The following is a 10,461-nucleotide window of genomic DNA, read 5'->3' as shown; positions in this document are numbered from 1 at the left end:
ATGACTTCCTCGAGCTGGTCTTCACAGGAATGGATATTATTATTTTCATAAACCATTCAAACTTGCCCAGTTTTTTATCTTTTCATGAAAAGGTCAGTTTTTTTATTGGTATTATCTACCTGAAAAGAATTAACAAGCCCGTGTCAAAGGAAACTGAATTAATCACAGTCAATTTTAATAAAAATATCCGGCCGATATTTGAGCTAAGGAAACACTGAGTTTGCAGAAACCGAAACACGTTATATGCTTTCCATTAAAAAACGACTAAAATTTATCAAGAACGATTACATTTTTATCGAAGTTGTACAATATTATAGTGTGACCTTTGTAAACTCTTATCTACATACGTGCTCGAGAAACACGTGATATAGATTAATACAAAGTAATGATATTTTAACCTAGTTAAATTTCGCGTGGGTGGATTCACGTAGACAGATGAGTGCGGCGAGTTTTATGTTATAAAATCGACGGAATTCCATCGCGTAAGTAGGAAGCTCTTACGAAATCGAAATTTAATTAGAACGTCCTCACCGCGCATATTAATTATTGCCACGTGGTTCGCGAGCCCGGTGTTAGCGAAAGATTTCTCAATCAGTGCAACGGAAAGCGTGCTGGCAAATTCGAGTTGCGTGCTCGAGCCAGTGGTATCAAGGAGTAGCGTGATCGAGGAAATTAAGCATCTACATGCATACATACACACGTGGTTATATACACGTGTACACGAGTATAATAGAGGCGCATGACAAACGGCGTTTTCAATACTATCATTTAATCATTTCTTCCGGTGTAACATTAAAAATAAATCGGTCGCGCGTACTAATAGGCGCTTCATACATATTTATTGTCCATCCGGTAAAAATCTATAGAATCGATCGTTTAACGTTTACAAATAGTATCATTTCGCTTTATCGTCTCGTTCGACGCGATCGGGTGTTTATCATTAAGTAACAGTCTTTCACGACGTAAGAGCGAGTCGGTAGAAATGATAGAGAAAAGGTTGCCGCGTGTGGTAGTGGGTCCGCGCATGTACGCACACGCGGACACACATGGCCCGGGACATCATGCCATGCGCGGATAACCATGCGCGTTGGATTTCGAATTCGTCGCTCCTTACGTATTCAAGGTAAACGGCTGTTAAAAACTTTGTGACCGTTGACCCGCGCGACGGATCTGATTGATCATCGCCCGCAAACAAATAGTTTACCGCGTCCCGCGTGGTTTATTATATTCCTTTTCGTCATTCCCGACGTCGGAAGTTTTTCCGCGATTGATGATTATTCTCTGACGCTCGATGCCATGGCTATCTGCAATCAGATTATGAATCTATGTTGCACACGTTTCTTTTTTCGCTGTATATATTAATTATTAATAAGCAGACCGCGCGTCTTCAGCGCTCGTAGAAGGATTAAACACGCAAGGAATATTAATAATGCATCATAGTACCTGTTGGATCGAAACTAATTTAGCTTTAGCTTAAAACAGATGGTAGTATTGGCTAGCTCGGTGATAAGAGGATATTTAGATAAGTTTTTAATGGAATTTGTACATTTCGTGGCAATTGAGATTAAAAGAAAATCTAGATAAAATTTAAGGTTCTATGCGCCGTATGGTTTCTGCTAAGAGCTTAACACTAGATTGCCCAAGGAAGTCATTTTGACTGCTTTTGGGCAATATAGTTTCAGTCTTTCTAGTGTTAAGAAACGTCACGTTGTAAAGCGAATATTTTTTATGTATCTAGGCTGTCTCTAATCTAATCAATAATTAGTGACCATTCTCATTACAGACTGGTCATTAAACTTTTAATACTTTTCCTTTGCATGCAAATTCGTTTTTCGAAACGTTAAGCTAACCTAACTTAGCCTCTCGTCCTTACGCAATCTTACATCTGACACGCATACTTCATTTGTATAATTTGTCTTCCATTCAACATCGATCTTTAATTGTAAATTATTAAATGATTCCTTAAGTCCTGCATTTAACTTGGAGGAATTGAATCAAATTGGGCATTGTGTACTAAATTTTAGTATCAGGCGTGGAGAACCACGTGTAGATCAAGTTAAATTATTAACGGATCCCCCAAATCGTGCATTCAATTTCGAGGAGTTGAATCAAACCGGGCATCACATTGATAAAGAGTATCGATTCAGTAGATGCTTATAAGTGTTCATCCACAAATGCATTCAGTTTATAAACATTACGAGTGTTTTATAAACGTCGTTCCTAAATCTAAATATTAGGTCTAGTGGAAAGTTCTGTGAGTTTGTGAAGTGAAAGGAAGTATAATACATTTTTCATACACTTAATTGTATTTGATTTATTGTATAATTTCTGCCATTATTTATGACCTAACAGAGCGGTTAAATGACCGCTTTTGAAATTATTATCTGTTATATTGTATAATTATTACATGATAATTATTTTGTATTTTATTGCCTGTGCTAAATTCTGTATTATCTATAATCAACTGCAAAAGAATATGTTTATTTGAAAAGTGGTTATTTGACCGCCATTAGTAGAAAAAAGTATATCTAAAATGTCGGTAGGTTTAGTGTTAAATGCCTTAACTTTAGAAGCGATGAACTCGAGTAGTGCATCCTCTGATTATCGCTTGTTTGTCTCTCTTCAAAATTTTTTGGAGGAAAAGTAAAATTCAAGATCGACATTGGAATAGATGCTAAATAAGTGCGAATGTGAATAAATAAAAATTGCATGGTATCTTTGATGATATTGGCAAGGCCAGGCCACCCTTCTCTGTGATCAATAAAGAATATAGTAAATCGTAAACTAAAGCAGAGGTTAGTGAAGCACTACTCGAGTTCTCCGCCTCTAAAAACAAGTAATTTTTCAAAAATGATATTTAAACATTGTCATCATCCATCATGAGTAACAATGTAAATTATATTGTACAAGAAATATTATGAAAAAAGGTATTATTTTCTTTCACTTCACTTTCAACGGACAGGACTAACGACTTAATATAAACTCTACTAAAGGCTTATTTCCATGAATTTGTTAAACAAATTTCTTGAATCGATTCTTCTTTGAAGTTATTAAATGCATTTACTTAAATTAATTCTAAAATATGCAATACACGTGGAATTGAAAATAGCATACAAATAGTGTGCAACTACCGTATCTATGAGGAAATCTAAAAAATATTGATAACAATTAATGCAACGAATGTGAAAACAAATTTGGGAGCTAACAAGCTTAAAACTTAAAGCATTTTGTGTAGAAAAATAATTCTAAACTAGAATGTATAAGACTGTACTATTAAGTAGTGGAGTAAGTGCATTTATGTAGGAATTAGACTTGCAAATATGATTGGCATGTAGGTTACATTTCATTCAACTAAATAGCTGACTAAGCAAAAGTGCAAAGTTTATAATAAAAAATTGTACTAGACTAACGCTTTACTACAATAATAAATAAACTAAATTTTATTTATTCATTTATTAATTAGATAAAAAATAAAGTAATTACTGTATAAATCAATTAGTGTTTCCATTTTAAGTAAGCATTTACAAAATGAATTTTGTATATGAATTTATTAACATTGTATGAGTCAGATATCTGGTAAAGGTTTAAGAAACTTGATAAAAAGCTAAGTTTATTTTTTTAAGCGATAAGCGTTTTTAGGAGAAATGATATTTCCAAAGAAGTACGGTTTATGGAATTGTTCGACGTATTTCCTTAAGTCCATAAATAAAAATATTAGCAATGATACGTTGAAAATTCTCTGCGACTTAAAACCACTGCGAGGAACAGTTTTATAAAGAAGCTTCATGAACTGAAATGGCGTTGAAATAGTTATGGAAAATTTTTCATTTATAATCTAAGCACCAATTGAATCGTTTATTAATTAATGTGGCCTGTAATTACGCACTTCCTCTTTCATAAACTACTACGTGAAGTGAACAATTGATTTTGAAATTCAAGTAAGTCGGTAGTGAAGTCGATTTGAATATGACTAGCTAACTTCCATATTACACAAACTTATGATTAGACGGTGTAGACGGAAACGTATGAAAAATAATGTTTCTGTGAAATTTACATATGATCTACTTCTATTCATTAAATGTCACAAGGTTGCTTCTGATATTCTCAGTATTCTTTCATATATGCAATACTGCAATTTCAGCTGATTTGCGTCTCTCTTATAAATATGTAAACATCCGCAGTCCATTATAGAGATCTCAACGTAGGGTCATCGAAACTCCGTTGGATAGAAAAACGAAGTTATGTCTATTTTCTAACTGAATACAACCGTCCGTTAGATTAGTTTTATCGTACACCTGATATAATATTAATATAGTATTCGTCATAGATTAATCATTCACGATTACGCCGTTTTCTGCTGTCTGAATAACGAAATAAAATATTGATAACACGATTCTTGTTTAAGAATTGCGCAGGCTAGAAATAAGTTGTTGTTCTAAATGCTTTCATAATGCATGTATCTAGAAATGTCATGGAAATAATTCCACAATCTTTATTTAGCTATACTTCATACTGAGACGACATTGTATTCATTAATTATTCTATCATTTGGGACAGAACAATGCACTCTACGACCATAATATGGGTCAAAAGGCAGAAATTTACAATTACGTCGTAGAAAGTGATTGTTTTTTAAAAATTATGCCGGCTAGATATTAATTTTAATTGCTGATGGTGTCATAGTGTACCTCTTCTGTCGGTTTCATTCTATGCAAAAAAATGTTGCAAATTAAATATTAATAGGAATATACAAGAATCGTGCTGCATTTATAATACGATCTTCATTATGAACGATGTACTTCTTGGTATTTTAAGAACTGGAATAGATAAACATATCATTTAATTTAGAACAATGCACTCTACGACCATAATATGGGTCAAAAGGCAGAAATTTACAATTACGTCGTAGAAAGTGATTGTTTTTTAAAAATTATGCCGGCTAGATATTAATTTTAATTGCTGATGGTGTCATAGTGTACCTCTTCTGTCGGTTTCATTCTATGCAAAAAAATGTTGCAAATTAAATATTAATAGGAATATACAAGAATCGTGCTGCATTTATAATACGATCTTCATTATGAACGATGTACTTCTTGGTATTTTAAGAACTGGAATAGATAAACATATCATTTAATTAAAAATTCATACATTTGATCGAAATGTACATAAAATATCAGAAGCCACAGGCATATCACAATACTTAAAACGAATTCGTATTTAAATCATACTTTATTATGTTATATGTCAATTCGATTAAAAAATAAATTTAATAAAAACGCAATTAGGAATGAATGACTTAAATGTGCAGAATACATCAGGAGCTACTTGAGAATTATAATACTTAAACGCTGATGTTTTTCTTCAGTCTATGCAAAGAACAAGTATGCAAATATTTTCCATTGAATTCAGGAATAAATTGTTGTGTTTATAAACAACGTTGTCCTTCGCATTGTAAGAACTGAAATAGATGAACATATTATTTAATTAGGAATGTTTGATTTAAAAGTGCATGAAGTATCAGAGGGTTCATGCATATGAGGATACTTAAACCTATGAAACGAATTCCTATCTAAATTATATTTTATTACAAATAATATATTTTGTTAACGAACGAATTTAATAAAGACTGAATTAGAAATTAACAGGTTTGATCTAAATGTGCAGAAAATATCAGAAGCATACTAGAATATTTAAAACGATGAAATGAGTTTATACTTGAGTCATATTTTATTACACATTTTTTGTTACGAAANTGTTTAAGACCTACAATAAAAAGTATGCAGAAGTAAGAATTATAGGACAATGTAGACAATGTAGACAATTGCAAGTCACGTACAGTTCAATTAAGAAATGCCCAAACTATGTATTAGAATATTAGAAATTATCCATTAAAAATTCCTTGTGACTGAGAAAAACAGATCGAACAATTTTATAAACCTTACTCTTCTGTAATTTTCTAAAAGCTCATTGCTTCAAATACTACACACAGCTTTTCATTACATGTCTTGAATGTGCAGAAGACTTTAGAAGCACATATGAGAATACTTGAACTAGGAATTAAATTGCTATCTAAATAACCTTTCGCTGGAGATATGCTTTAACGTGTATTACAGCCAATTAAGTACTTATATTAAATTGCATATTATTTACTTTTCAAGTAGTTCACAGTGAAACTGTCATAGTAGTTTTTTTTCGCTCGGTGTCAGAATCTATCAGCAGTCAGTTATCCTTCAGTCGTTTTTATGTTGACGCCAATCGATGACGATGTCACCTGTTCCCCTTGCATAGCAATCATAACGTTTGCTTATACGTCAACGCTTGATTCACGTGAAACGCCAACGATTATGTTCAATATTGTCGTTCCTGCAGAAAATCAGATACACACGTGTCGGTTTCCTGCAGAGCCGTGCGAATCGTTACCAGGAATCTGTTTTGCAGACAACGTATACCGGCATTCATTGACTTTATGAAAGCGTCGTATTAGTCGTTCTCAAAAGTCGATTGTACTCAGGATCATTTTACAAAATATGTATTCCTCTTTATATACTGACTATACACGTTTCCATTTAAACCGAGATTCCAGGTTGTTAGGAAGCGTCGTTAACTTCATTTCCATTTTGCGTTACTCGTGCAATTAACTAGGAAATTTACAATTAATAATTGCATATTAATAGCGAACGTGACTGATACCTTCATCAGCATGTAAGTCCTGACTTGTAGACGTCGATAGGATTTCATCTGTCCTCGGTTTTTTTATTTTCTATTAAAAAAATATCTTACGCAATTGTAAATTGAGGTTATCATTGCAGCTCTAATTGCATGGTTTCAGATTAGCTACAAGGTAGCTCGATAACATTTGCAAAATATATACGATTTTAATACAAGTTGAACTAAACATTAGTTAAAGTTAAGTATAAGGTTAAGTATAGGTAATTTTCCGTAAGGAAAGTATAGCTTCCGTGAAAATTGTTTAAAAATATGCATTAGAAAATTCTTATTTTTAACACGGGAGCTTATGGAAACTTTTGTATAAATGCCTCGTGCGATTTCATATCATATACGTTTTCAATAAAAAAATAGATGGTTATAGATTTTTTTACGGGGAATGCGATGATGTAAAGAAAAATATAGGTTTCCGTGGAAAAGAACGAAATAATAATGATCAAAGCCAATGAATAATACTTTTATCACCCCATCATCGCCCCAGTCGTAAATAAAAAGTTGTTTATTTTACTTTGTTTATACTTTTTTATAATATAATATTAAAATATATGAATGTGGAAATGATAATATACATTTAATAATGAAATTTTCACTTCATATTCTTATTTTAAAATAAGCCCATTGTAGGGCCCACTCTTGATAGGTTACCCAACTATCGAGCTATCTTCATGGCCTATTCCCACTGCGTTTTCCGCTCCAAAATTCCGCTCAGTCCCGGCGAGCGAAATTGGGGTACCCGAGAGTGGAAATACAGACAGCCAATACTATAGTTAAAGGAAATGGAGGTATAGGGAAAAGCGTGTAAAAGAAAAAATGCGTGGGTGACAACTGAATTTATTATTCAAGGATTAATTGGAAAAACCCTAAAGCACTAAGATTTGAGAGTTCATGGACAATTGTATTATATGCATCAACATACATATATGCAGATATATACAAAGATATATAGATGTATCTGATACCATATGTGTATAACTCGTTATTTACAAAGATGATTAGGGTCGTTGGGTTACGCAAGTCGTGGAATAACTGGTAATTTTAAATTCCACAAGGTTATTGTCTATTCCTGATGCGATCTTTGTATTGAAAAGATGTATTCTGCACTACTTCTGTTTTCGATGAATAAGGATAACTTTGGGAAAGAGGAAAGTAAGGGAGTGAAGATGGTTGTGAATAAGGTTAAGGATAACTAAGGGATCATGGATTGGAGAAGGGTCTATGGCTAAAATATACAATTTTATATCATGATTTAGCCCTTAACGTTCCAAGTGTGCCTCTCAGGCAGCTCCCAAGCTACCCAATTATAATTAATATAAATATTGTAATCAAAATTATATTACCCCTGAGATGAATAACGATTGTTTTGAATGACTTTTTATAAATGTAAATTTTCCATCAGATTTTAAAATTGTTTTACGTATTATTGCTATGTTAGTTATTTATAATTTAATATTATTATTTTCCTATTGTGTTTCTTTATAGAATAATAAATTTATGTAAAAATTCTTCTACTGATATTGTTGTTAGTCGGCACTACGCATGTGTGCGTGCAGCAAGCTCTCTGATATGTTAGGGCCCGTTGTCGGTTGCTACCGAGACTAGTTATGCGTTTTTCATTTTTCTGGACCTTGTAACTAGTGCGTTGCAGGCATGCATCGCGAATAGACGTTAACTTATGTTTTGTATTCTCATTGATTACGTTCAATTATATTAAATAGAGTTTACTCTTGTCCTGTATTCCTACGTGGCCTTAACAATTATTTTTATTTGAAGTAGTATTTAAATACGTAGTTGTTTATTAAAATTCAAAGATAGTATATATATATGCTTAAACAAATAAAAATACCAACAGTGAAATATAAAAAAATGATAGCGTCCTCCTTTATTACTGCCTAATTTAAAAAGATAAAAGGTTGCCCACCTCTGTATTAGACTATTAGAAATATAGCGTCAAAAATTTCTTAGGACTGAGGAAAACAGGTCGAATAATTTTATAAACCTTACTCTTCTGTAATTATTATTTTTTCTAAAAGCTCATTGCTTCAAATATAGGACATACTTTTCTACTACATGTCTTCAACTTTTAGCAGAGATCTTATGGCTCATATAGGCTTGATAAAAGCTCGACTAAAAGGTAAATGGTAGATGTTATCTTAACATGAATAATTAAAAGAGGAACTGGATAGAGGAAAAATTAATTGAAAATGTTCCTAATCTTTGTTTCTATACATATAATATAGCCAGGAAGGCTTGTCATTCTCCTGGCCATTAGCACGTTTCTTAAAACTAACAAAAACAATGGAATGGAACTGGTCAGAGTACAAATTAGTTGACGATTTTCATAATTTTCCCTTTTAACGTAGCCAAGAGAGGCTTACCTGGAAAAAATTCTCCTGGTTGTTAGCATATTTCTTAAATTGTCTAACAGGTACAGAGTACAGTTATGTAAACGAAATCAATATTTTCCAATGAATTCTCATAAAGACGTACGTTTGTCAAAGAGAAACAATTCACTCAGGAAATACCCAGTCGTATTATTCCAGCATTTTTACTTAATACAAAATTGAATCCTAATTAAAAATGAAATACGATTCGTCAATAACTGAAGAGCACATTGAATGTAATCTGTTTTTTACTGTTACAATTGTTAACAGTGATCGTTTGCAGTCTTTTGTCTCCAATTTCATTATTGCAAGGTTAAAAATATACGTTTTATACAAATAAGTGAGAAATAAAAACAGTTTAAGGGCCCCTACCAGTGTGAAATTTAAAAAAAAATCGTATTTGTCTTTGCATTTTTCAATATCATACTAGAATTTCAAAGTCGGATCTCAACTAGTCACACTGGTAAGGCCTCTTAATAGTAATTTCATATTTAAATGAAGGACGTATTCAAAGTCATCAGTACTATTTCAAATATTATCAGTAGCAGTAGTGGTTATAGTAGTAATAATGGTTTTAATGGTTTTTAACGAGTTATACCTGTGTGGACTTCAAATAAACTAGCGATTAAATAAATACTTATTATTATCAATAATTTTGTTCCATATATCACTCTCGCAAGGTTAAAAGCATACATTTTTAAAACATAGGTAAGAAATAAATTTTGCGTAATAACAAGTATTTAATTGAAGAACATGTTAAAATTACTCAGCACTGACCCTGTTTTTATCAGTATTTGCAGTTTTTTATCCCACTATCACTATTGCAAGGATAAAAAACGGTATTTAATGTTAATAAATGAGAATCAATTACCGAGTTATTAGTACTTTCCTATAAAGAGGAGATATGTAGCTTAAAGACTTTAAGTCCATTTGCTTCCTCAACTACAAATGGCGAATGAATGGTAATGAGGCTGGTATCGACTCACTCAGATAATAAAGAATTCGACACGTTCCAAGTGAGGTCTGACGACATTTGTTGGGTAATGAATCGTCACGTACTGTGGGATTTAATCATGCATTCATTAGAATACAATCGTTAAAGTAAGCGAATTTATAACACGTTAATCGGTGCAAGGAAATAGAACATAGTCGAGAATCATTTGTTGAATTATTTCCGTTCACGTTAGAGAATTTCAAATCAGGGATCAAAAAAGGTTATAGATTGCGGATTTTAAGCATGTATAACAAAATTATGTAAAAAGCGTAATAACAGAGGGCAAAAGAGCATGAAGTATCAATAGCAGAATGAATGTTATCATGATTGAAAGATTGAAGGCATCGTATGTCATTGGCA

At 32.4% G+C, this 10,461-nt stretch overlaps 1 long non-coding RNA gene across 2 annotated transcripts; it reads right to left on the bottom strand.

Annotated features, from left to right (window-relative positions):
- Positions 1-772: 772 nt before the first annotated feature.
- LOC113464955 (uncharacterized) lies at positions 773-6,969 on the bottom strand. 2 transcript variants are annotated; one of them, XR_003389812.1, is made up of 3 exons: positions 6,691-6,969; positions 6,151-6,638; positions 773-1,304 (listed from the first exon to the last, which is right to left on the bottom strand). It is a non-coding gene; the product is annotated as an uncharacterized LOC113464955 (long non-coding RNA). The 2 variants fall into 2 exon arrangements; XR_003389813.1 differs by lacking the exon at positions 773-1,304 and adding an exon at positions 4,891-5,458.
- Between the last annotated feature and the right edge of the window lie 3,492 nt (positions 6,970-10,461).

The sequence above is a fragment of the Ceratina calcarata genome, unplaced genomic scaffold, assembly GCF_001652005.2.
Source record: "Ceratina calcarata isolate Rehan_Ccalc_2016 unplaced genomic scaffold, ASM165200v1 scaffold646, whole genome shotgun sequence".
Lineage (NCBI taxonomy): Eukaryota > Metazoa > Arthropoda > Insecta > Hymenoptera > Apidae > Ceratina > Ceratina calcarata.
Note: the sequence above shows the minus strand (reverse complement) of the source record. Positions and strands in the feature narration are given on the sequence as shown.